At 34.1% G+C, this 24,969-nt stretch overlaps 1 pseudogene; it reads left to right on the plus strand.

Moving 5' to 3' along the window:
• The window catches only part of LOC149572392 (pre-mRNA-splicing factor SYF2 pseudogene), a 29,319-nt pseudogene extending 9,229 nt beyond the window's left edge, over positions 1 to 20,090 (plus strand).
• Positions 20,091 to 24,969: the final 4,879 nt, after the last annotated feature.

Consider the following 24,969-nt stretch of genomic DNA (forward strand, 5'->3'; position numbering starts at 1 on the left):
TATATTCAAGATTTCTCAAAAATGAGGTCTCGAATGGTGACTCATAGCTCCTTATTCATGGAGTGTAGGGGTTTGTAATGGAGGCCCTCAGTCTGACGTAGTTTGTGCCCATACAAGTACACCACGAAACAAGAGATTCAATGATCTAATATGCATGCAAATGGAAATGAAAAAAAACTAATCTAAATGATAACAATGCAAAACAATGCAAGAAATGAAATCTAATCTATGAAAAGAAATAACAATGCCGATCTAATCTATGAAAGAAAGATCTAATCTATCAATGCAAGATCTAAACTAACATGAAAATCAAAGTATGGATCATGATGATGGAAGCCATGCATGCAAGAGAGAATAAGACAAGAAGATAGAATTTCTCCACAAAAACTTTAATATTCAAAACTCGTTCTTCAAAAATTACTCTCCAAACCTGCAACATAACAATAGCATAATAATGGGTGTCTCAAAAATGAGGAGAGGACTCTCCCTTATAAAGAAGATTAGACAATCTAGATTGAGAGGAAAAAAATTTAATCAAGGGTGGAGAAATAATGATCCATGTGAACTAAAGACCCACCAATGAGAAAAGTGGAGTGGTTGAGAAGAAAGTGGAGAAAGGATGAAGATAAGTCCCATATTAAGTGTAGATAAAAGATTTATTTAATTTTTTATTTGTTTTAACTCCTTTTTCATCAAAAAGAGATTTAAGTGGGATATTTTATTTAATAAAAAGGGAGCAAGTTCTTTTATTTAAATAGGAAATATTTAATCAAATTAAAAGAGGGGTTTTTCTCTTAATTAATTAAATGTAGATGAATTATTTAATTAAAAGAGAGGTTTTCTTTTAATTAAATGGAGACTTATTTTATTTAATTAAAAGAGAGCAAGTTCTTTTAATTAAATATGAAATATTTAATTAAATTAAAAGAGAGGTTTTTCTCTTAATTAATTAAATGTGGATGAACTATTTAATTAAAAGAGAGGTTTTCTTTTAATTAAATGGGGACTTATTTTATTTAATTAAAAGAGAGCAAGTTATTTTAATTAAATAGGAATTATTTAATTAAATTAAAAGAGAGGTTTTTCTCTTAATTAATTAAATGTGGATGAACTATTTAATTAAAAGAGAGGTTTTCTTTTAATTAAACGGGGACTTATTTTATTTAATTAAAAGAGAGCAAGTTCTTTTAACTAAATAAGACTTAGGATAAAATGATCAATCTTAGAAATAAAAAAAATTGAATTTAATCAAGGAAATTGATTTGAATTGATTTAATAAAATATTACATACCATTGATTTAGGAAATTTGATAAATTGATAAATTGAATAATGGGGGCCCATAGTCTAGGCGACCATTTTAGGGTGCATACATTTGCCCCTCTTTGACTAATGTGTGATCGATTTGGGAACACATGTAGTCAAAGAAAGAAATTGAAGTGTGAGGTCGATTTGGGATCACAAAACAACCCAGATGTGTGGTCGAATCGGGAACACAACAGGACAAAGAATACAAATAAATTTTGACTTGAAAAAATCAAGGATAAAATTGATAAAACTAAATCAAAGATTGAATTTGATAATTACTGCCCCCTCGTGATCGAAATCGAAATGAGATAGAGGAGAAACAACAAATTGCTAAATTTGGTCAAATCAAACAAAAGATAAGTTTCTTGATGTAAGATGAAAGATATAAAAATCATAAAACCAAGGTAGATCATCAAGCATGAAATATTATGCCCCAAAGGTGATTTAGAAGAAAAGAAGTGGGGAAAAAGAAAATGGAAGATATGGAAAGAAACAGAAAGAAGAAAAGAAAATGCCCCAAAATCAATCAACTATTTAAGATAGAAATTTTGATTGAGATCACGAAAGAAGATAAGGAAATGAAGATCAAAACGTGACCATTGTTGATTAAAAGTCCATAATAAAGATGAAGGGAGAACCCTCTCAAACTCGTAATGCAGCCTAAAAATGCAAACTAACATGAAGTCTAATAATGCAAGCTACATGAAAATGCAAAGGTGTACTTGCAAAGGAGCAACTGTAACATAGGATTTTTGTGTTCATCATTCATTAAAGAACGTAAAAGAACTTATTTTCATCATTGGGCCATTATTAACGGACATCAAAAATCACATAATCATCACTAGTCACAAGTGCAACTATAAAGATATGAATGTAATTTATATCGGATTGGAATGTGGAAAGATTCTAACATAAGCATCAAAGACATAAAGGTCAAGATGACTTCGATGTTAGCTTACCCAATTTAATGTAGCAAAACCATGCTCGCATCAAGGCATAGATGCCAAGATGACCATAAGAATGGTTGTGCAAAAACAATCAAGGATGATGCCTCAAATCTCCTAAGTGTTTCAAGGGGACAACAAGAGACACTCTAGAGTTTCAAGACCACACCCGCAAGAAAAAAATAAATAAAAACATGTCTCATGCCCCAAGTCCTCTAGCGATGCATCATGGAGAGACTTATCAGATAAGGACACTCAACAAAAATCAATAATAGTCAGCACATAAAGAAAAAAATCATGACATAAGTCAAGCATTAAGTGTTGCATTTAAAATTTAAGTGTGTTAACTGATACTGAGTTTGGAAGATAAGGATCGAATGCTTGTAGGAAGGGAAGATCACATGATGATACTGGGTAAGACCAAACCAATAAGTGTTGAAAAACACTCGATGTCAAAGGTTGTATTGAAAAATACAATTGGGGTGGTGTTGAAAAACACTGTTTACGAGGTGTCCTAAAAACTAACACATCCAAGAGACCAAAGCTAACATAGTTATGCCCCCTAGACAAAGACCAATTCCAAACCAAGGTAGCAAGGACAAGGCATGATGGAGAAAGGCTAAGTGTCGAGGACATGCGCTAAGAAATAGGGGTGCAAAGGCCTCAAGTAGCGCCCGTTTCCAGGTTTTCACCACTTGGGTTCTTTTTCTTTTTTCTTTTCTTTTTTTTTTCAGCACTTTTTATATTTTTTTTGTATTTTTGCTACCAAGGCGCCTGTTTCCAGGTTTTCACCAAGGAACTTTTTCAAATTTTTTTTATTGTTTTTGAATTTTATTTTATTTTTTTATTATTTTATTTTTTGAATTTTTGGAATATATAATTTTTTTGGAGATATATCAAAGTGCCTATTGCTAGGTTGTCACTAAGAAGATCATTTTTTTCAGGACATTTTTCAATTTTTAGACTTTTTTACAATATATCATTTTTTTAGATTTTTGAAATATATCATTTTTATTTTTATTTTTTTAGGATCAATAAATATATACAAAGATGCCCCTAGACAGAATAGGCATTATGGATAGAACTTCTTCAAGTGCAAGACATTTATAGGATCAAGGAGCTGCTCTCCCTTTGCTGTAGATAGTAAATAAGCACCAGAACCAAAAGATGTTGTGATAATGTAAGGTCCAAGCCAATTAGGTTCAAACTTACCCTTTTGATCTCTATTCTGTTGATTCTTATGATTCACACATAGGACAAGATCTCCCACTTGGAACTCTCTAGGGTGAACCTTTTTGTTAAATGCTTTTGACATATGCTTTTGATAGACCCTCATATGGTCAAATGATGCTTGTCCTTTCTCATCTAGAAGTTCTAACTCTTGAAGTCTCATTGCACGGTAGTCTTCATTTGAAACTAGACCTTTGAGAGAAACTCTAAGGGAAGGAATCTCAACCTCTAAAGGTAACATTGCTTCAACACCATATGTAAGGGAAAAAGGAGTAGCCCCAGTAGGAGTGCGAATACTCATTCTATAGGCCCACAAAGCTGGATTTATTTGTAAATGCCAATCTCTACCATTCTTATGAATTGTTCTATGCAAGATTTTAAGAATGGTTTTGTTTGATGCTTCTGCTTGACCATTTCCTTGCGGAAAATAAATAGAGGACCAATGTTGTTTTATCTTGAACTTCTTACAGAGTTGCTTAAGGTCCTTATTTTTAAACTAACCTCCATTATCAGTGATATCTTAGAAGGCACTCCATATCTATAGATAATATGATTCAAAATAAATAGAGAAACTGCCTTACCCGAGGCAACAGAAAGTGGGACAGCTTCTACCCATTTAGTGAAATAATCAGTGGTAGTGATAGTAAACTTGTGTCCAAATGATGAGTTGGGATGAATTTGCCCAACAAGATCAAAGGCCCAACGCTGAAATGGCCAATGAGAAATAGAAGGAATGAGCTCCCTACTTGGAGTATGTATCAAGTTACCATGTTTTTGACATTTTTCACATGACTTTGCAATAGCTACTACATCAATCTGCATTGTGGCCCAATAGTATCTCGCCCTAAGCAATCTTTGAGTGATGGAAAGACCATTAGAATGTCCCCCACAAATACCCTAATGGATGTCAACTAACGCTTGATTAGATTCATCCTTTTCAAGCATCTAAGAAGTGTTCCATCTAGACCCTTCCTATACAAATCACCAGAGATAAGGGAATGACGAGAATCATTTCGAATAAGGTTTCTACGTTCATATCAATTAAAGGTTTTAGGTATAATTCCATCATGAATGTATGAGTAAATGGCACCATAACGAGATGAATCATGACCAACAAGGGTACAAATAACATGACTTTCTTGGGAATCATAGATAGGGTGATGTAGCTCTTCCACCAGGAATTCAAATCTTGATTCATGTTGCTCTAATTGAAGAAGTGAAGCAAGTGTAGCCATAGCATCAGCTGCCTTATTTTCTGTTCGAGGGATTTGTTGAAATGAGACGAATGTGAAGTAGAGTCTCAAGGAATCAACCATTTTCTTGTAATGTACCAATTTATCATTTTTTGTTAGACAATCGTTATTGACTTGGTTGATTATCAGCTGTGAATCTCCATAGATTGTAACTCTATAATTCTCCATTCTATGGCCATTTTAAGTCCATTTGTTAAAGCTTCATATTCAACAATATTGTTTGTACATGGAAATAATAGCTTGTAAGATTTAGGAATTGTGTACCCATGAGGAGAAACAAACAACACACCAGCTCCTGAACCACTTTGCATAAAGGACCCATCAAAGAACATCTTCCATGTTCTTTCAGTCATATACATGAGGTGTTTATCTGGGGAATCAACTTGAATAGGTGCATCATCTTGTAGTGCAAAATCAACCTAATCTGCTATGGCTTGTCCTTTGATTGCTTTACGCTCAATGTACTCTATGTCAAACTCTGAAAGGATCATCATCCATTTAGAAAGTCTACCTATGAGGGCAGCCTTACATAGTAAGTACTTGAGTGGATCTATTTTTTCTATGAGGTGTATAGTGTGTGCAAGCATATAATGTCGTAACTTTTGGGAAGCAAGCACAACTGTGAGGCAAGCTTTCTTAATACTGGTGTAATTAACCTCATATGAAACAAGAGTACGACTAATGTAATATATTGCTCTTTCCTTCCCATGTTCATCAAGTTGAGCTAATAATGCCCCCAAGGCAGATTCTGTTGTTGAAATGTATAGGATAAGTGGTTTCCCTAGGATAGGAGGCATTAAAATAGGATGATTTGCCAAGTATTTCTTGATCTGGTCCATGCTCTACTGACATTCATCAGTCCATATACATTTGACTTCTTTTTGTAAGTTTTTGTTGAAAGGTTGAGCTCTATTTTCCAATTGTGAAATAAACCTCCTTATAGATTGAATACATCCTTGAAGACTCCTCATTTGACTAATGTTTTTAGGAGGTGGCATATTCACAATCGCTTGAACCTTTTAAGGATCCACCTCTATCCCTTTTGTTGAAATAATGAATCCTAGTAATTTGCCAGAGGTGACTCCAAATGCACACTTTTTAGGATTTAACCTTAGTTGAAATTGTTCCATACGATCTAGAATGACTTCTAAATCATCTAAGTGTGTATCTCTTTTCTTAGACTTGGCCAAGGTGTCATCCACATAATCTTCCATGTTTTTATGCATCATATCATGAAAAATAGTTGTCATAGCTCATTGATAGGTAGCTCTTGCATTTTTTAATCCAAAAGGCATAACATTCCAACAATAGGTACCCCATGCACAAGTAAATGCAGTCTTTTCTTGGTCTTCAGGAGCTATCTTAATTTGATTATATCCAGAAAAACCATCATTTAAGGAATAAATCTCATAACCCACGGTCATATCCACTATCATGTCTATATTAGGAAGTGGAAAATCATGCTTTGGGCATGCTTTATTAACATCTCTAAAATCTGTGCAAACTCGAATGGTTTTGTCATGTTTTGAAACTGGTACAATGTTTGATATCCATTCGGAATAGGCAATAGCTCTTATGAATTTTGCACCAAGAAGTTTCTCTAATTTTGCCTTGACTAAGAGAGCTATGTGAGGATGCATTTTTCTCAATTTTTGCTTAACTGGTTTAACACCTGGAGCTATGGATAAGTGATGCATAATAAGATTAGTGTCCAACACTGGCATATCTGAATAAGTCCATGAAAAATTAATCTTCTTTTCTTGTAAGAATTTAGTATAGGCTTCTTTTTCTTGTGATGACAAAGACTGAGCCAAATGTACCATTTTTGGAGCTTCATCCATACCCAAATTGACTGCTTGTGTTGGTTCAATAAGTACTGAAGATCTATCTTGAAAATAACTAGGAAGAGAATCAAGTACCTCATCCTTAGGTGCCTTAGAGAGGTTTTCACCCTTGGATATGTCCTTTCTTTTTACTTTTTTTGGTTCTGACACTGCCACATAGTGGTTTTTGCCATTAGAACTCCTTTTCTTTTTCTTTTCTTTTCTCTTTATTTTGTGACTAAGGTACTTGATATCTAGCTCTGTCATACTAGCAGCTAGTTCACTGGTGGAAGAGACTATAGGTTCAATGGCATTCAAATAATAGGCTATTTCATAGTCATTTTGAAATGTTAAGATTTCAGGTTCTTGGTTGCGTTGGGACTAATCAATTAGGTCAGGATGAACAAGGGATAAATCAATGACAGGTTCAAGATTGTGAATATGGATGATATCTCTAGTGATTGAAGATTCAAGGTCTGTCAAGTAACTTCCTAAACTACCCAAATTGAGATTCATCCTCAAAAGTGAAAAATCATCCACTAAGGCAACATGTGAGTTCAAATCCTCTAGTCCTACACGTGACTCATTAAATAACTCAGGTTGAGAACTATATGTATGAACAACATCAACATCCATATCAACTGTGGAAGATTCTGAGAAAGAATCCTATTCATACTCGTTGGAATCTATTTCAAAATCTCAACTAGGATGCTTACACCATGAATGCTTGGGATGTCTAGATGTGGAAGCTTCAATACTATCAAGAGTCACACTTTCTTGTTCTAAATTGGCAACTGTCTCATGAGATACTAGATTATCTAAATCTCCCCAAAGGAGATTAATAGAAGGGACCCAATCTTCACACATATCTTGTTGGTTTTTTGAATTAGGTATGTGTTCTTGTTCTTCTTCAGTATTTGACTTATCAAGGATAGAAGCAACATTCTTACTGCGATCCACATACCCTAGGCCGATTGAATTCTTAGACTTGCATCCAAAAAGTTGATGATCAAGGGGTTCAGCTCTAACATCCAATCTATTACTAAGAGGACCATGTCTAGGATAACCCATTTTCTTAACAAAAGAATACCCTCTTCCGTAAGCATTAGGTGAAGGAGTGAAATCTTCATTGTGCATATACTTCTCTTCTCTATAAATCCAATCTTTAACAACCACATCTTCTTTCTCATCTTGAATAGGCACTGATGACTATAAAAATGTGTCAAATAATGTCATAGCTGAAGAGGAAGGTTTCATCTCTTGTGAAGGTTTACCATAAGACCTAGGTGAAACTGGTAATGCAGCAAGGGAGTTAAGTTGATATTCCCCCATGCCAAGGTCTATGGACTTAAACTTGTTCTTGCAATCAGCTAAAACTGCATTAAAATCATCTGCTTGTCTATTAAGGGGAACATGAGCACTTGCTGAAATTGAGTTGATAGAAAAAGTGTTATCCCCTGGAATACATATCTCTATTCCATTGTAAGGAAACTTAACACACTGATGATAAGTAGATGGTACTGCTTGCATATCATGAATCCATGGTCTACCAAGCAAAATTTTGTATGCAAGGGGTCCAGCATCAACTATTTGGAATAAAACATCTTTTCCACAAGGCCAATCATAACAGGAAGGACAACCAACCCCTTTGAACTTCTCTCTGCCTCATCATAAGATTTGATAGTAATCTTTCTTTTGCTATCAATAACATGTTCTATAGATCCCAATGTCTTTAAAAGACTCAAAGAACAAATATTAAGCCCAGCATCCCCATCTATCAACACACGCCTAACACGGGTCCTATGTATCATAACCTCAATATGAAGGGCAAGATTGTGTGGATGGCTCAAAGATTTATCATCTTCCTCTGAAAAGGAAAGATAATGAGGGCTTGCAAATATGATTAACCATGTTCTAGAATTGATCAATGTCCAAATTATTGGGGACGTTCACCATGTGCAAAGCATCCTCAAGGACCTGCTTGTGTCTCGGAGACAACTCTAAAAGCTCAAAGATTGAAATTTGAGCAGGAGTTCTTTGCAATTGATCAACAAGATTATAATTTGACTTGGGATTAACCACTGGTTTTGAAGGAACATTCTTGTATTGCACTTGTTTTGGCTTACTTGGTTGGTTTGAACTAGGTCCTTTGATAACAAGGGGACCTTGACTTCGTGTAACAACATTGAGACTTTGGGAAGACACTTTCTTAGGTTTACTTGACTGGTTTGAATTGGGTCCTCTAATGACAAGGGAACCTTGAGATGACTCTCTAGAGTGAGCACCCCTTAGTACCAAAATAGGCTTTTCGCCAAAGGTAGGAGAGTTCAAATTTAAATTATAACCATTGGGATCTTTATCTTCCATCATGTTGACACTTTCTTCTACAACCTCAAGCATATTGACAACATTTTCTGCATTTGTATAAGTATAATTGATTGCAGCCCTGACATTCTTAGGGTGGGAAGCTTCCCCTTTCTCATACTTGGGCAAAGGCTCTTTGAATGCTATGTGATCAGCATTGGTATTTAGTCCATTTATTTTAAGCTTTCCATTCTCAATAAGATCTTGAACAATATGCTTGAATCTCCCACATTTTTCAATATTGTGTCCAATGCCATTGTGAAGCTTGCAATAAGCCTTCTCATCCCACCACCATGGCTTAACTTTAGGTATGTAGAACTTTTCAGCATCATAAGGGTGCACAAGATCACGTGCAAGGAGCTTTGTGAATATCTCTTCATATGCCTCACCTAATTGTGTAAATTTACGTTTCTCTCCTTTAGACCTTTCTTGATATCTTGGTTTGTTACTCTATTGATTAGCACTAACCAAATGCAGAACAACTTGTTCTTTAGGGTCTGAGGAATCCACAACTCCATCATTGACCACTTGTTTGTTCTTATTCCAATTTATGTTCTTTCCTTTATCCTTGCTGTTGTTGTTATTATGACCATTATTGTTGTTGTTTCCATTTTTTGTCAAAATACCTTGCTCTCTCAAAACATCCTCAATTCTAAATACAACTTCAATCATGGTATCAAAGGATTCAAAAACCATCTTCTTAACATCATACTTCATCTTAGGAACCATATTACTAATGAGGATTTCAATCTTTTCTTTCTCAAGAATAGTCCTAGAATAACGAGAGCATTGTCCTCTCCATCTTTGCAAGAAAGTAACAAAGGGTTCTCCTTGATTTTTCTTTGTGTGACATAAGTTCAAAAGTGAGACAGATCGTGAAAGATTGTATGAAAAGTGTTGAACAAATCTTTGAATTAACTCAGGGAATGTCTTAACAGGAGGATTTATATTGGTAAACTATTCCATGGCTTGAGCCTTAAGACTCCTTGGAAATAATCTCATAAGATATGAGTCCTCATGATGAAACTCAAAACTCATAGTATAGAACTGACGCACATGATCATTTGGATCCCCATTTCTATCATATTTATCATATTGGGGGATCTCAACTTTTCTAGGAAAATCTTTCATGTCAACACTCTTATCAAAAGGATTTGGACAAATTGAATCAAACGAAAAAGAACTCTTTGGGTGCCGATATTTTCTTCATTTGTTTCTTCAATTCATAAATTTCTTCTTTCATGGAAGGATCATGCTTTTGAATCTTTTTATCCACATCAAAATTGTAAGGGACCTTAGCACCGTTGTTGATTAAACGTTGAAAGCATGCATCTTCTTTTTGGTCCATATATGCTTCCATACATTGCTGAAAATGTGGATCTTGTGGTATAGCCACGAAATCATAAGAATTATATTCAAATTTGGAGCTACCACCTCCATATTGTGAACCATGATGAGCTTGTTGTGAAGGTTTTCTTGAAACTCTAGGAGATGTTGGTCTCCTATAATAATCATGTGTTGAAGTTTGCCTTCCTCTAGGACTAGGAGATTGTGAAGATGTTCTTGAATATCTCCCACTTTGTGGAGTCTTGGGAGGGGTAGATGGGGGAGAGTTGTTTCCACCACCAATGTGCACATTTTTTAATTGATTGTCAAGTTGTGAAGTCTTGAAAAAGTTTTGTTCTTCTTGACGAAATTTTCTTTCCATCTCAATAATAACTTGCCTTTCTTCCTCTAGGCATTGAAATTGTTCTTCCTTCTTAGCTTGTTCTTCTAGAAGGGCTTTTCTTTCATGATCAATTGCTTTGAGTCTTCCACTTGCATAACCTAACGGTGTCATGAGTGGTGTACATGGTCTTGATTATCTAAACCGGTTACCAGTAAATTTTGCATTCACGCGAGCACTAGAAGGCTCACTACTTTGATCATCATGTTGGGCTTCCTCTTCTTGATATGCATAATGTTTCATTTTCTCTTCCCTTTGATGTGCATCCAAATACATATCCTCAATAAGGAGTGAAGTTTTTCTACTTCCACGATTGGGATCACCACTCAAAAGGTCAACATTATACTCACTACTTTGATTCTTCTTATATGGAGCTCTTGTAAAACTCATATCCATAGCTAAATGAGGTGATGCTAAGGGTGTACTCAACTCAATAAGATCACCACTAGGGTCACACAAAACTTCTAAAATACTCTCAAGTGATTGAATAGACACAGGTTCCTTTCCCTTATGTCTTCTACGAGTTTGAACTAAAGGTAATTGTTTAAAGACAACTTGAGGTTGCTTTCCTTGATCTACTTGATATCTTGTTGTAACCGGCATGAAAGAAAAGGTACTAATTGATAGGATAACCCTAAGAAACATTGGTACCAAACTAGGATAGTAAAAGCACTAACTTGTCCAAAAGAGATGTGATAAGATAGAATTTTGCAATAGGCATAAACCAACACTGCCACAGAGGTGCTCACAAATTTGGGTGAATACCCTAGCACATATGGACCAGGAGAATGATTTAACCAAATTATAAATAATTAAAATTGATTTTTTTTATGAAAGTGAATGGACAAGAGATTACTAAGACTCTCCAAGTGTAATATCAAAGAATCCAATTGTATATCTTTCTCAACAAGGACGGTTTCTAACTCACCGACTCCAAATAAGATCTCTTGTGAAATCAATGACTACTAATTCAAGAAGTCAAAGCACAATAACCTAAGGTACAAAAAGACTTCTAACAATGGGGTAAGTAGCCTAATCCAAATAGGACCAACCTAGGGAGACTAGAAATAATTGGATAACAAAGTTATTCGATCGTAAAGTCTCAACTCAAGAACTCATATTTTGTTCATTTTAAATATCCAACTAGATGTATCAATAGATTCTTTATCATGAACCAAGCACACAAGATAGCAAACAGGGATTTCAAGAAAATAGTCTTCAAACAATGAGCAAGGGGCAAAGCAACCTTGCGCATGAACAAGTATAGTGACTTAGTATTTCTACTCCTTAAAGGTTCTACTTGTGTATGTTCTTGACAATGTTTTAACAGGTTGTCTACAAGGATATACTTGGCTTTCTAAAAGGAGTCCTCGATATACACAAGGTACGTGAGGCCTAAATCTGTAGATGAGAAGAATCCAAAATCACACAGCCAGGGGGAGACGGTAACCCAAATCTCCTCCTTCACTTCTCAAAGGTATAAAGTTCTTTGATGCTTAGCCAAGAGTGATATCAAACTCAATTCCCAAGAGAGGTGGATTTGGATTCACCTCCTGATATTTATACTCCGCCAGAACACAGGAGTTGAGGTCGTCCCAAGGGGTGATGAAATCCCCAAGCAGGCCTCCTAGAAATAAAAACTAAGTAATTCACTATCAAAAGTATTTAGAGCACTAAAGGTGGAACATTTAACTCTTCAAGTAAATGTGAAGTGAGTCCAAAAGTGGAACATTTAACCCTTTAAGATAATGTGAAGCGAGTCCAAAAGTGGAACATTTAACCCTTCAAGAGAATGTGAAGCGAGTCCAAAAGTGGAACATTTAAGCTTTCACACAAACTCAAAGTGAGTCCAAAAGTGGAACATTTAACTCTTCACACCAACTCAAAGTGAGTCCAAAAGTGGAACATTTAACTCTTCACACCAACTCAAAGTGAGTCCACACCTTAGAAAACAAGTGAGTTCCAAAAAGCACAAAAGGGTTGCCTAGTGGAGCAATTAACACTTCTTTCCTGTAGACCCCTCCCCCTTAATGTGGCACTGATCTTGCAACCACGGGGCAAAAATGAGGGGTCGACGGATTAGCGAGTCCAATAAGCTAAGATAGAAATCTAGATCAATCACAAGTAATCTAAGACTGCTAATCAATACTACTTACAAATGAAAAAGGGTTGAACAATGGAATATTTAACTTTTCAAGTAAACATAGAGTGAGTCCACAAAGTGGTGCATTCAACTCCCTATGTAAACAAGGAATGAATCCATGCCCTCAATCACTTAATGAGATATTTGATAGTGGAACCAAGAATTACTTAAGGTTTAAACACAAGCATTCACTTACACAAATTTGTATGAAAGCAAATCTATGTTCATTCATTTCCCATTAAGAGCATCAATTGAAATGTGTTTTATGAAAGCATGTAAAACACTCAAGCCAAACACATGAGAGGTTTAATTTTAATCCCAAATCTAAATGTTTTAGAGATCAAACAAAATACTTGGTAATCCTTGCAATGTGTCTTTTCTTTGTTGTACCTTTTTTTTACGCTTGAACGCTCGCTCGCAACGAACAAAGCAACAAACAAAACAAGCTAACACAAGATATGCAATATATGTCAACTCATACAAAAATAGAGTTAGATCTAAAAATCTGATTTTTAAGAGTGATAATAATCAGCAAGTAACCCAAATGAAACCTCACATCATGCATTGATTCATTGTAAAAATTAAATGCAAGCTATTCATTAAATGCCATTTTTTTCAATTGATTTTTGACCTAGTCATAAAGATCACATCTATATGATATGAACTCGGATCCAAAACTTAAAATACAAAAAAGTGACCCCTATCAAAAATCAGAGAGCTTTCCAAAAATGTTAGAATTTTGAAAAGATCTTTTAATTTGTGCCATAGGAAGTCATTTTGTTAAAATAGACCAGTTTTTGCAAATTGAATTATTGACCCCTAATATGACCTCTAAAATCAAAAAACAAAGAACCAACTTTGTTTAAAATTCTAAGAGATTTCCAAAACTGTAAATTTTTCTGAAAAATATGTTAATTTACTCTCAAAAATAATTTTTCATGAAAAATCATAAAATATCGAAAATATTTTTAAAAATTTTGAAAATTGGATCTAAGCTTTTCTGATGCATCAAAATCCTACCAAAAAAATTTCAGATCAAAATACCTAGCCGGTTGAAAGATATGATCAAATCTTTCAAATCTAAGGTTTCTTTGAGTCTCGAATTATTGACCCCTGATATGAACTCTAAAATTGAGACACAAAAAACCAAATTTGTTTAAAATTCAAAGAAATTTTTGAAACTGTAAATTTTTTCAAAAAATATGCTAATTTACTCTCGAAAATAATTTTTTATGAAAAATCAAGGAAAAATCATAAAAAATCTAAAATATTTCAAAAAAATCTAAAAATTGGACCAAAGCTTCCCTGATATATTAGAACCCTGAATTTTTTTTTGTAGATTAAAATACCTATCCATTTGAAAGATATGATCAAATCTTTCAAATCTAGAGTTTTTTTTTTCTTGAGTCTGCAAACAGATCTGCATAAAATCCAACAAGCAAAGGTGGGTTGCCCCACAGTGGGTGCCAAAAATGTATGCCTAAAATGTGAGCACACTTCTATGAGTCATTATATTCAAGATTTCTCAAAAATGAGGTCTCAAATGGAAACTAATAGCTCCCTATTCATGGAGTGTAGGGGTTTGTAATGGAGGCCTTCAATCTGACCTAGTTTGTGCCCATACAAGTACACCATGAAACAAGAGATTCAATGATCTAATATGCATGCAAATGGAAATGAAAAAAACTAATCTAAATGATAAGAATGCAAAACAATGCAAGAAATGACATCTAATCTATGAAAAGAAATAACAATGTAGATCTAATCTATGAAAGCAAGATCTAATCTATCAATGCAAGATCTAAGCTAACATGAAAATCAAAGTATGGATCATGATGATGGAAGCCATGCATGCAAGAGAGAATGAGACAAGAAGATAGAAGTTCTCCACAAAAGCTTTAATATTCAAAACTCGTTCTTCAAAAATTACTCTCCAAACCTGCAACATAACAATAGCATAATAATGGGTGTCTCAAAAATGAGGAGAGGACTCTCCCTTATAAAGAATAGTGGACGATCTAGATTGAGAGAAAAAAGATTTAATCAAGGGTAGAGAAATAATGATCAATGTGAACTAAAGATCCACAATAAGAAAAGTGGAGTGGTTGAGAAAAAGGTGGAGAAAGGATGAAGATAAGTCCCATATTAAGTGTAGATAAAAGATTTATTTAATTTTTTATTTGTTTTAACTCCTTTTTCATCAAAAAGAGATTTAAGTGGGATATTTTATTTAATTAAAAGGGAGCAAGTTCTTTTAATTAAATAGGAAATATTTAATCAAATTAAAAGAGGGGTTTTTCTCTTAATTAATCAAATGTAGATGAATTATTTAATTAAAAGAGAGGTTTTCTTTTAATTAAATGGAGACTTATTTTATTTAATTAAAAGAGAGCAAGTTCTTTTAATTAAATAGGAAATATTTAATTAAATTAAAAGAGAGGTTTTTCTCTTAATTAATTAAATGTGGATGAACTATTTAATTAAAAGAGAGGTTTTCTTTTAATTAAATGAGGACTTATTTAATTTAATTAAAAGAGAGCAAGTTCTTTTAATTAAACAGGAAATATTTAATTAAATTAAAAGAGAGGTTTTTCTCATAATTAATTAAATGTGGATGAACTATTTAATTAAAAGAGAGGTTTTCTTTTAATTATACGGGGACTTATTTTATTTAATTAAAAAAGAGCAAGTTCTTTTAGTTAAATAAGACTTAGGATAAAATGATCAACCTTAGAAATAAAAAAAATTGAATTTGATCAAAGAAATTGATTTGAATTGATTTAATAAAATATTACACACCATTGATTTAGGAAATTTGATAAATTGATAAATTGAATAATGGAGGCCCATAGTCTAGGCGACCATTTTAGGGTGCATACACCAATGTTTGAATGCCTAAGAATGATAATGAACACAATGGGTGAGAGTGAGAATACCACTTATAGGCTATTGCATGATTTCTGGGTCAATTTTTCTTATCAACAATAATTCTTAGAATATTTCTATAGGATATGGTGTGAAGGGGACATCCATATAGGTAAGCTATCCCTGTCTCTTTTTAAAAGTGTTTATTTTTTGGAAATAGTTGTTTTGGCTAAAGTGCATTCACATGATATCGATATTACACACAAAAATGTGGGAAAAATTGTACACATTCTTCTCACATGCAAATCAAGACACAAATGCTCCCATATAATCTTACTATTGCACATTAAAGATATGATACCTTTGTGACCATAAGAAGAAATGTACACATCAGATGAATCATCTATACTTCAACCTCGTCTCTAGGATGGAACCATTCTATAAGAAAAAAGAGAAGTTATAGGACTTTAGTTTCATTCGGAACTACAAGGTGCAAAGTTTATACAAAAGCATAGGGAAGGAAAAGGACATTCCTAATGATGATTGCTTTCCCAATGAAACTATAATAAGATACTATTTTGTGAAAAGACTGAGTTCATGCAAATTTTATCTAATCAAACCTTACAATAATCAATTGTATATGCGTGATTGTCCTTGGGCCCTACAAGGAAGCATATGCAATCATATGTTGAAGGTTTCAACTATGATTAGTGGCAAGTAACCATTTTTTGGTCATATACACTTTCATGAAAATTGTGCTCGCTCTAAGGGTTTGTGCAATAATTGGTTGCCTCCAACATTTTAATTGGAGTAAATATATTTTTTGTATAGAATAATTCAACCATATTAGAGACGAAGAGACCATAGCCCCAACTTATCTTGGAGAATACTCACCCTTGCAGATTAAATTTAGACACCCTTGAAATGGGAAAAGATGTCCAATCCCCTATTCAGAAAATGGATCAATGGAATGAATCCATTCCTTTGCTGAAGTTTGAGATGCAAATAATGCCACATAGTCAGGAACAAGCAAAAATAATCTCCAAATGCATCAATAGATTTTGGAATGATCTTGAAAAGAGTGGTGTTATTTTATTCACTCTAACTCCCAACACTATCCTATGTGCCATGAGCATAGTTTGAATACATCCATGGTTTAGTGTTTGTAGGGAAGCAATCCGCTAGAGGCGACAATACACACATGGTTCTATCCATGAGGAACTAATTGTATATAATTATTCATAGTCATTTTTCTTTCCCATAGAGGGACATAGGAGAGGGAGAACTAAGAACTCCTTTTATTTTGACAAAATCAGTGGTCAGATTGCATCTACTTCATAAATGTTGGTGAGCACTTAACTATTGGAAAAACTGCATTACTTATATTAAGGGTTTAGAGAATTGGATGTTTATATATTTTATTCCCAGTAGTTAAACCTAATGAGAAACTAATGTATTTCAAGCAACAACTACATCTGCATGTAGAAATTGTTGGCAATGATTATCTTATGATAGTGCCACAGGTGGAGAAGTTGGTCGTGCTAGTGCCAAATAGTTAGCATACAATTGTTTGTCTTTAGCTAATTGTGTGAATTACAATGAGCTTTTGTTTTGTATTTTTTTATGTTTACGACTTGTTGGGACTCAAAATTGAAGCCCTGATTTTGAGTACCATTGAAAAATTAAGTCCTATAAGTGCTTTTTGATGCATGTGTACCTGGCTGTCCATTTGAGGCCCATGAGGTGTTTAATGTTTCTAAAACCTTGCATTCAATGTGTCTATGTGTTCCATGATGATAAATTACCATTCTGAGCTATTTCGTGAAGTCCTATTTTGAGCAATTGTCAAATCTACATTTTTGCCTAAGTATCAAACAACGACAAGAGGTTGTGTTTGCAATTGAATATCTGACATCTAGTAATGTGTCATGACTCACCTCTTTGGGAGTGCTTATTGTCCATACTGGAGAGCCTATGTTTTAGATTTCAAGTCGTTTCAAATCCATTTGAATAGGTTTTGAATCCCTCAAAGTTGGTCATTTATTGTTGTCATGTTGATGTGAATTGTTTAGAATTTTGGGAAGCCCTGTTTGGTTTGTTATAAATTTGAACCAGTTGATTGAAATGAAAAAATTCCTTTTGTGTTTCCTTTAAGAGGTTAGAGAAATTTTATGTTTCAATTTTGAGCTTATGGTGAATCTGTTTGATCAGTTTTCGAACATGATTCCATTTGCAATTTATAGAGTTTTACTGGTAATCAAAAATGCAAATTGATTTGTACATTTGTTCGAGATGTTATATCTTCGAATCCATAATAGATGAGACCAAATGGATTATACCCCTACATTCTACTCTAAAAATACTTTAAGTGTGCCAATTTTCACATCATGATGAATCCGTCTGCACACATGCCTAGGTCAATTCCATTTGCAAAAGCCACTTTTCTACCAGTGTTTCCAGTCTGCAAATTTGAGTAGCCTACTTTGACCGCTTACCAAATGCATCTTATTATTCGTCATGAGCCCAAATCATAGATTTACGTTTTCCTCATGACAGTGAGCTAACACCCCAGGTTTCATTTTTCCAAGTGTTAGTTTCCCTAGTTTTTGATGCCAAATCCAAACGTGATTTAGTGTTTTTTTACATGTTTTCTTGCAAGCAGTTCTAAAAGGGCAACTTGGATAGTCAATATCTATTGACTAAGAATTCATCATGAGACAAGATTCGATAGGGTGCAAGAGTGCGGAACAGAGAATCGGTATGTTTGATTCCAGAGCCTGATCAGGTGTTTTGGTCAATTTTTAAGGCCGGTCAAAGGACCTTTTGGCACTAAAATGACAATTGGTAGTAAAGGGTAAAAATGAGCTTTTAAGGATAATTGAATGCTCAATTTTGATTTTTATCAGTTTGAAGATCTCAGTGGATCAATTTCGAGAATTCAATTGTTTGGAATTTTTTATTTTTTTAGTCGGACCCGCTTTGGGGCTCAACTAAATGGTATCGAACCGATAAGATGTATCGGGGATTAAAAGTTTCCTAAAATTGAAGGGTTATAATGATTGTAATCATTATAATTTTGGGCACATATCTTTCAAAGTTGGAAAGGTAAAAGATAAAGTGGGAGATATCTACAATGGAAATGATCAAGCTCCTATGGCACCTCTATGGAGAAAGAGCTGGAAGCACACTTGTATGAACTTCAAATGCAATTGGAAGGCCTGATTGGGGCAAATAAGGACTTGGAACAAAGGTTGGATGTGGCCATAAAAATATATAGAATAGGAAATCTGCTGAAGTTGAAGAAAATGCATTAAGTGACTCTAAGGCAAGCAATGAGATTTGATTCTCCAATTTGAAGACATCCCCATCTTTCAAGAGTTGCCAAATGCTTAGGATGACACTATTGATGATCATAAGCAAAAGTCTGAGAAAAATATTGATGATGATTCTGGGGTGGACTACTCAAAACTCACTAGAAGGCAAAAAAGCTATTTGAACTGAGACTTAAAATGAATGAAGCAAGAAAAGCTAATCAAAAGGACATAATTGTAGAAAAGAAAAGACATGAAACAGTACACGAGCCCTGAGTTGTGTCAAAAAAAAAGTGGATTTAAGAGAAGAATAAAATCTTAGGAAAGAATTTAGATGCAAATGGTCTTGATATTACGAAAGCCTCCATGTTAGATACTCAGGAGGTAGCTGAAGAAAAGTAAAAGAAATTTAAAAAGCCTACTCCATTTGGATGGGACATCTTCAACCATAAGTCTCTATACAATGCTTACAAGAAGCGTACCAAAAGTATATCTAATGACATGGATGAATATGAAAAGATTAAAGAATCTAATCCTAAATTTTATCGGGATGGTTCAAGTCTATAGTATGGAAAGGCACCAAGAATTCCAGAAGAGAATATTGAGAAAATGGTGAAAGAGCTAGCGGACAGGGATCAGAAGAGGAAAGCTTTTAGTACATGTCGTAAGTCTTATGAAGAGCAAGATATTGATTCCATTAATGATCAGAATAAGCACCTCAATAAGAAAATTGAAAGAGCTTTTCGAAAGTATACTCTTGAGAAGTATAAGAAGGAAAGCTTTACTTCCATAATTCATGGCAAGAAAGGCCATGAAGAAAATACTACTACTTCATCATTTGCAGGGACATTTGTAATTGTGAAGGCCATTGAGTGGTTGCAAATATATATTCAAGAGGGGCCATGATGGGAGGTGGGGGTATGTTCGACGGGTACGAGGTTAGCACGATCTTTTCCTGTGGTTCGTCTGTGAGGCCTTCCTTTCAATTGTAGTGAGAGTGATGTGTTCGAGTTCTTTGCTGGGCTGGATGTTGTTGATGTATTGTTAGTGCACAAGCAGGGATGGTTCTCTGGCGAGGCAAATGTTGTTTTCAGAGCTCCAACGCAAGTTGACTTTGCCCTTTAAAGGTGTATAACAAAGCCCATGGCGTGATGAATGAAGCAAGATAAAAATAGTTAGAAGTATAATCCCACATTAGTTGTGGGTAGAATATTTTAATGCTTTTATACAAGAGTGTCAGTATAAACAAGTGTCTTCAAGACACGTTTCTTTTAGAGACTAAAGACTCCTTGTGTGGGACTCGGCCGGCCAGAGGAAAACATAAGTAAATTTTGAACGCTTGAACATGCAAACCAAAGTGATGATATGGCAGCTAACTAATGATTCAAAAACATTCCAACCTAGCACAAAATTTGAGGTGCCACATGTCACAATGGACACATGGTGCCAAGGTGCATTCTTGCATTGCAAAAATGTGTAGAGTTTAAACAATCTGGGAATGCTCCTAGGTGCCATGTGGCAATGGGCCTAGGTTGGTGATGACAAGTGGCAATTGGACAAATAATCTTAGACCAAACTCCCAGATGCATTAGATTGCACCACATGGTGAATCAGACGACTGGCGCTTCTCTGCTTCGCAAAGATGCAAGGAAGATAAATAATGTAGGTAAGTGCCTAAGCACCATGTGGCAGCAAACCCCATCTATGGTGATTTGGCTGGAGTGACCCCAAACCAGTAAGTATGTGCCACGTGGAAGTGACATGACAGGCACAAGTGAGGTGCTGAGTAGACAATTCATGAGCCAATGAGAGGCTGCCATGTGGCAGCCCAATCAAACCAAGTTTGACCCAAAATGGAAGCTGAGGAAAAAAATAAAATATTTTTTAAAATATCATTTTTTATCCAAAGGTCATGTACAGAAGTTTTTTAAATTCAAACAAGATATTTTCTAAAGTATGAACATTAGGATATTTTAAACTTTTGAAAATTTAAAATGCGGGCTAGATCCTTTAGCAAGGGGGTATGTTTTTCAAACTGAGATTCAAGGGGTTTCCTATAACCAAATATATGCATGTTATATATTGTCGAAACTGGGAGAAGACAAACTTTCTAATTATGGAGTTTGTTTTTACACAAGAATTCATTGGTTCAAATTATAGGCAGAAATGTAAAATTTGAACCTTCTCAGTGAAATTGATTAAAACTAAAAACATAGTTATAGGCTTGGTAAAACATGGTAAAAATGCAGTTAGGGTCAAATTTGGTTAACTTCAATCAGTTTAAACTCAAATTTTTACCAACATTTCATGAGGCTTTTAGATTTTGGGCAAACAGAATGGTTTTCATCATTGAACAAAAGATTTTTCAAGTCAGTTACAAAATATATATGAAAACCAAATTAGATAAATGGGGTAGGAAGAAAAAAGAGGTTTTGCAACTCCAGGAGATGTTTTCCAAGTGGACACATGTCATTCTCAGATCAGATTTGGGAATTCTCTCCTCCTATATCTTTCTTTCTTTCATCCATTGTAGGAGTTCTAGTTTTTGGAGAAAAAACTACTCATTGCTGTGATACCATGTGTATTCCAATCTTGAGTGTTCTTAGATTTGTGAAACCAGGGTTCTAGTTTTGATGTGTTCTCATCATTGTGACACCACTTTTTCTTCAACAATTTCTCTTGTATGAACAATAGTAATAAAGATAATACAGCTAGTTCTGATTTGTTAGACATTTCTATGTTTTTATTTCATGCCTATGAATGTATAATTTCAAGGAAATGAATATAATTGAGCAGAAATCTCTTTAGTTTCATTCTGATTCTTGTATCCTTCCCTTGATTGTTTGCAATGTTTTATGGTTTAAGGACAAAGAACTTAACCCCTTTTGCAGCCCCTTAGAGTTGTATGTCTTATGTGTTTTTCTGTTGGAACAAAGAGCCAAGGAAATGCTTAATACATCTGATAGGGTTGCTGGTTATTTTAAGAGAATATTACAATAAGTATGAGATCTTTGTGAACACTGATGTCTATTTGCAAGGTGAATGGATAGATCAAATATCTGAATATATGAATATGTCTCAAGTATTCGTATGTATGATTTGATTCATTGGATTTCCCAATAGATAAGGCACTGATTAGCTATAGGATCATTTGTTCTTACTGCTGCATATTTGGGGTTTTGTTGAAATCAACATCATTAATAAAATGTTTTCCCCCTTTCATGTTGAAGAGCTGAAAAGGATACCCTCACTCAGCTTGTGAATTTCATAGATTTGCATTTAGCTATTGTAGATCTATGTAGTTGCATAAGTATTAGGAGAAATAAGGGTTAAATCTACTATTTATAGATTCAAGAATATGTTTAGCACTAGTACCATATAGATTGAATCTGAGGTCTACCCACCTAGGTTTTGTAGAGCTTGAAGTAGAAGAAGGATCTAACCTTATAGTTGGCCCAGTGTCTGAAATGGTTTCACCTTGGTCCTCACCCTAATCTTAAGTCTAATCAATGTAGTTGTCTCAATGTCTTTGACATTCAATTCATAGTTGGCTTTCATCATTTGAATTAGAGTATCCAATTGCATGTTGGAAATCTTGGTTCACTCTGATGATTTCTCTTCCAATCTGTTGGCCAAAATTGTTTTGACTTCTTCAATCAGGGCTTTGTCTTCCATGGCTTTCTTCTTCTGTTCAACTACTTCACATAGTAGTATAGCTTTTGATTCTTGTTTTAACTTCAAATTTCTAATTTCCTCAACTTGGATTTCGTTCTTTTCCATTAGATCTACAACTACTACATCAAATTCATTGGAGTCTCCATTTACAAATATTTTAGTAGTATCTACCTCTTTGTATTGTGTGTCATTCTCCACAATAGAAATTTATTTCCTTCTCTTCAAGAAACTCTTTAAAGCTTCTCTTGCTTCATTCAGTTGATGTAGAATGAGATGTATTTCAATCTCTTGATTCTCAATAGTCTTTCCAACTTGTAGACTTCCATTTCAAGATCTTTCCTCAAACCTACAAAGTTTCTCTTTTAGAGAACAAATCTCTAATACCAATTGTTGGAATCACAATAGGAAAGGTGAACTTCTGGGGGGGGTGAATCATTAGTTCAAACTTGGAACCATAAAACTTTCACCATACATTCATCTCATGAATTCAATAGATAAACTGAAGTAACATGTAAAGCATATACATCTAAATCATGTAAACATGTAAGCAATCACACACATAACAATGGATATGATCACCCAAAAACCCTCCAAGTGAGAAGGTCTCACGTTGTTAGAGGATTTCAACACCCCGTTAGAAGTGTGCCTTGTTAGAGGACTTCAACTTACAACTAAGTAAGCACCCTGTTAAAGGATTTCATATAGCCTGTTAGGACTACTTTGTTTAAAGATTTTGACTGAAATCACCTGTTAAAATGTCTCAGCATAGATCCTGCGGTTGGCAATTGCTTGCCTGATGATAGATCACCTCTAAACAATGTCTTCTAGATCCTTCTTGGTCAGATGTCTCAATGTTGTATCCTTTACTCTATCCTTTGTTCTTCTCTAACTCATTATGCAATTCATTCTTTCTTCATAACTTCTAAGTCACCATGAATTCTTTGCAAATTATCCTCTTTGCTCCTTCAATATTCATTACACACTCATTGATAGTTTAGGTTTCATCCTTCTTAAAAAGGCTAGGAGAGTTAGGGTTAGGTACAAATCTACGGTTGAGATTCATCCATTTTTTCGCTTAAACCTTCCCATTTTCTAATTGGCTACATGTAATTGCATAGGAAATCCAAATAGAGATTCATCTTTATCTCCAAAATATTGAAATCTATCCTTAAGTAGGCTTAAAAATAGTCTATATAGTTGTTTGTGCCATTACAAACAAATCAAAACTTTGTCACTTGGCATATGAAGTCTCTGATGCTCGACATGCACTAATCTTTATACTCTGACTTGGCATCTGTATTGCTTGGCATCCACTGTTTACTTGGATCTTGAATTACTTGGCACTTGAGTGACTTGGCACTCATCGTTACTCAGCATTGTCTAATATTTGCATGTTATGCTCAGCATGTATTAGTGGTTCAGCATGAACTAAGTAAATGACTTAAGTGTGTTGATACTTACTTGTCAAAACCAATTTGAGATCAACAATATGTTATATACCATGTGTGTGTGTGTATATATATATATATATATATATATATATATACATATACATATACATATATATCTATATATACATATACATATACATATATATCTATATGTATATGTATATGTATATATATGTATATGTATATGTATATGTATATACATATACATATATATACATATACATATACATATACATATACATATATATATATATACATATACATATATATATATACATATACATATATATATATATATACATATACATATATATATATACATATACATATATATATATGTATATGTATATATATATATGTATGTATGTATGTATGTATTTATGTATACATACATATTGTGGATATACACATACATTTAAATTTTTAATGTACACATGTGAACTTGTACTATATTAAAATTTAAGTTCATATGTGTGTGTGTGTCTGTTTGCGTGTTTAAATCTTCACCTTACTCCTAATAATTACAATGTTAACCCTAACATTAGTTCCAACCCTACCATGATATGAACCCTAATATAAACTTCACCTTGATCCTCACCCTAATCTTAAGTCTACTTAAACCTTGACTAAAACCTAATCTAAAAAATAAATATAACCACAATCCAAACCCTAAATTTCATGTAACACAATGTTAAACCTCATGTACATTAAATCCTAATCTTAACTCTAAACATTATATAAACCCTAGAATTGACCTTGATTCTAACCATAACCATAAAATCTAAATCATAACTGTAATCCTAAGTTTAATCTTAGTCATAGGCTATACCATAACCATAATTATAACTATTTCTCTAACTTGAGTACGACCCTAAAGC

Source organism: Cupressus sempervirens, chromosome 2, assembly GCF_028749045.1.
Source record: "Cupressus sempervirens isolate cs-2001-9-10 chromosome 2, ASM2874904v1, whole genome shotgun sequence".
NCBI classification, from domain to species: Eukaryota; Viridiplantae; Streptophyta; class Pinopsida; order Cupressales; family Cupressaceae; genus Cupressus; species Cupressus sempervirens.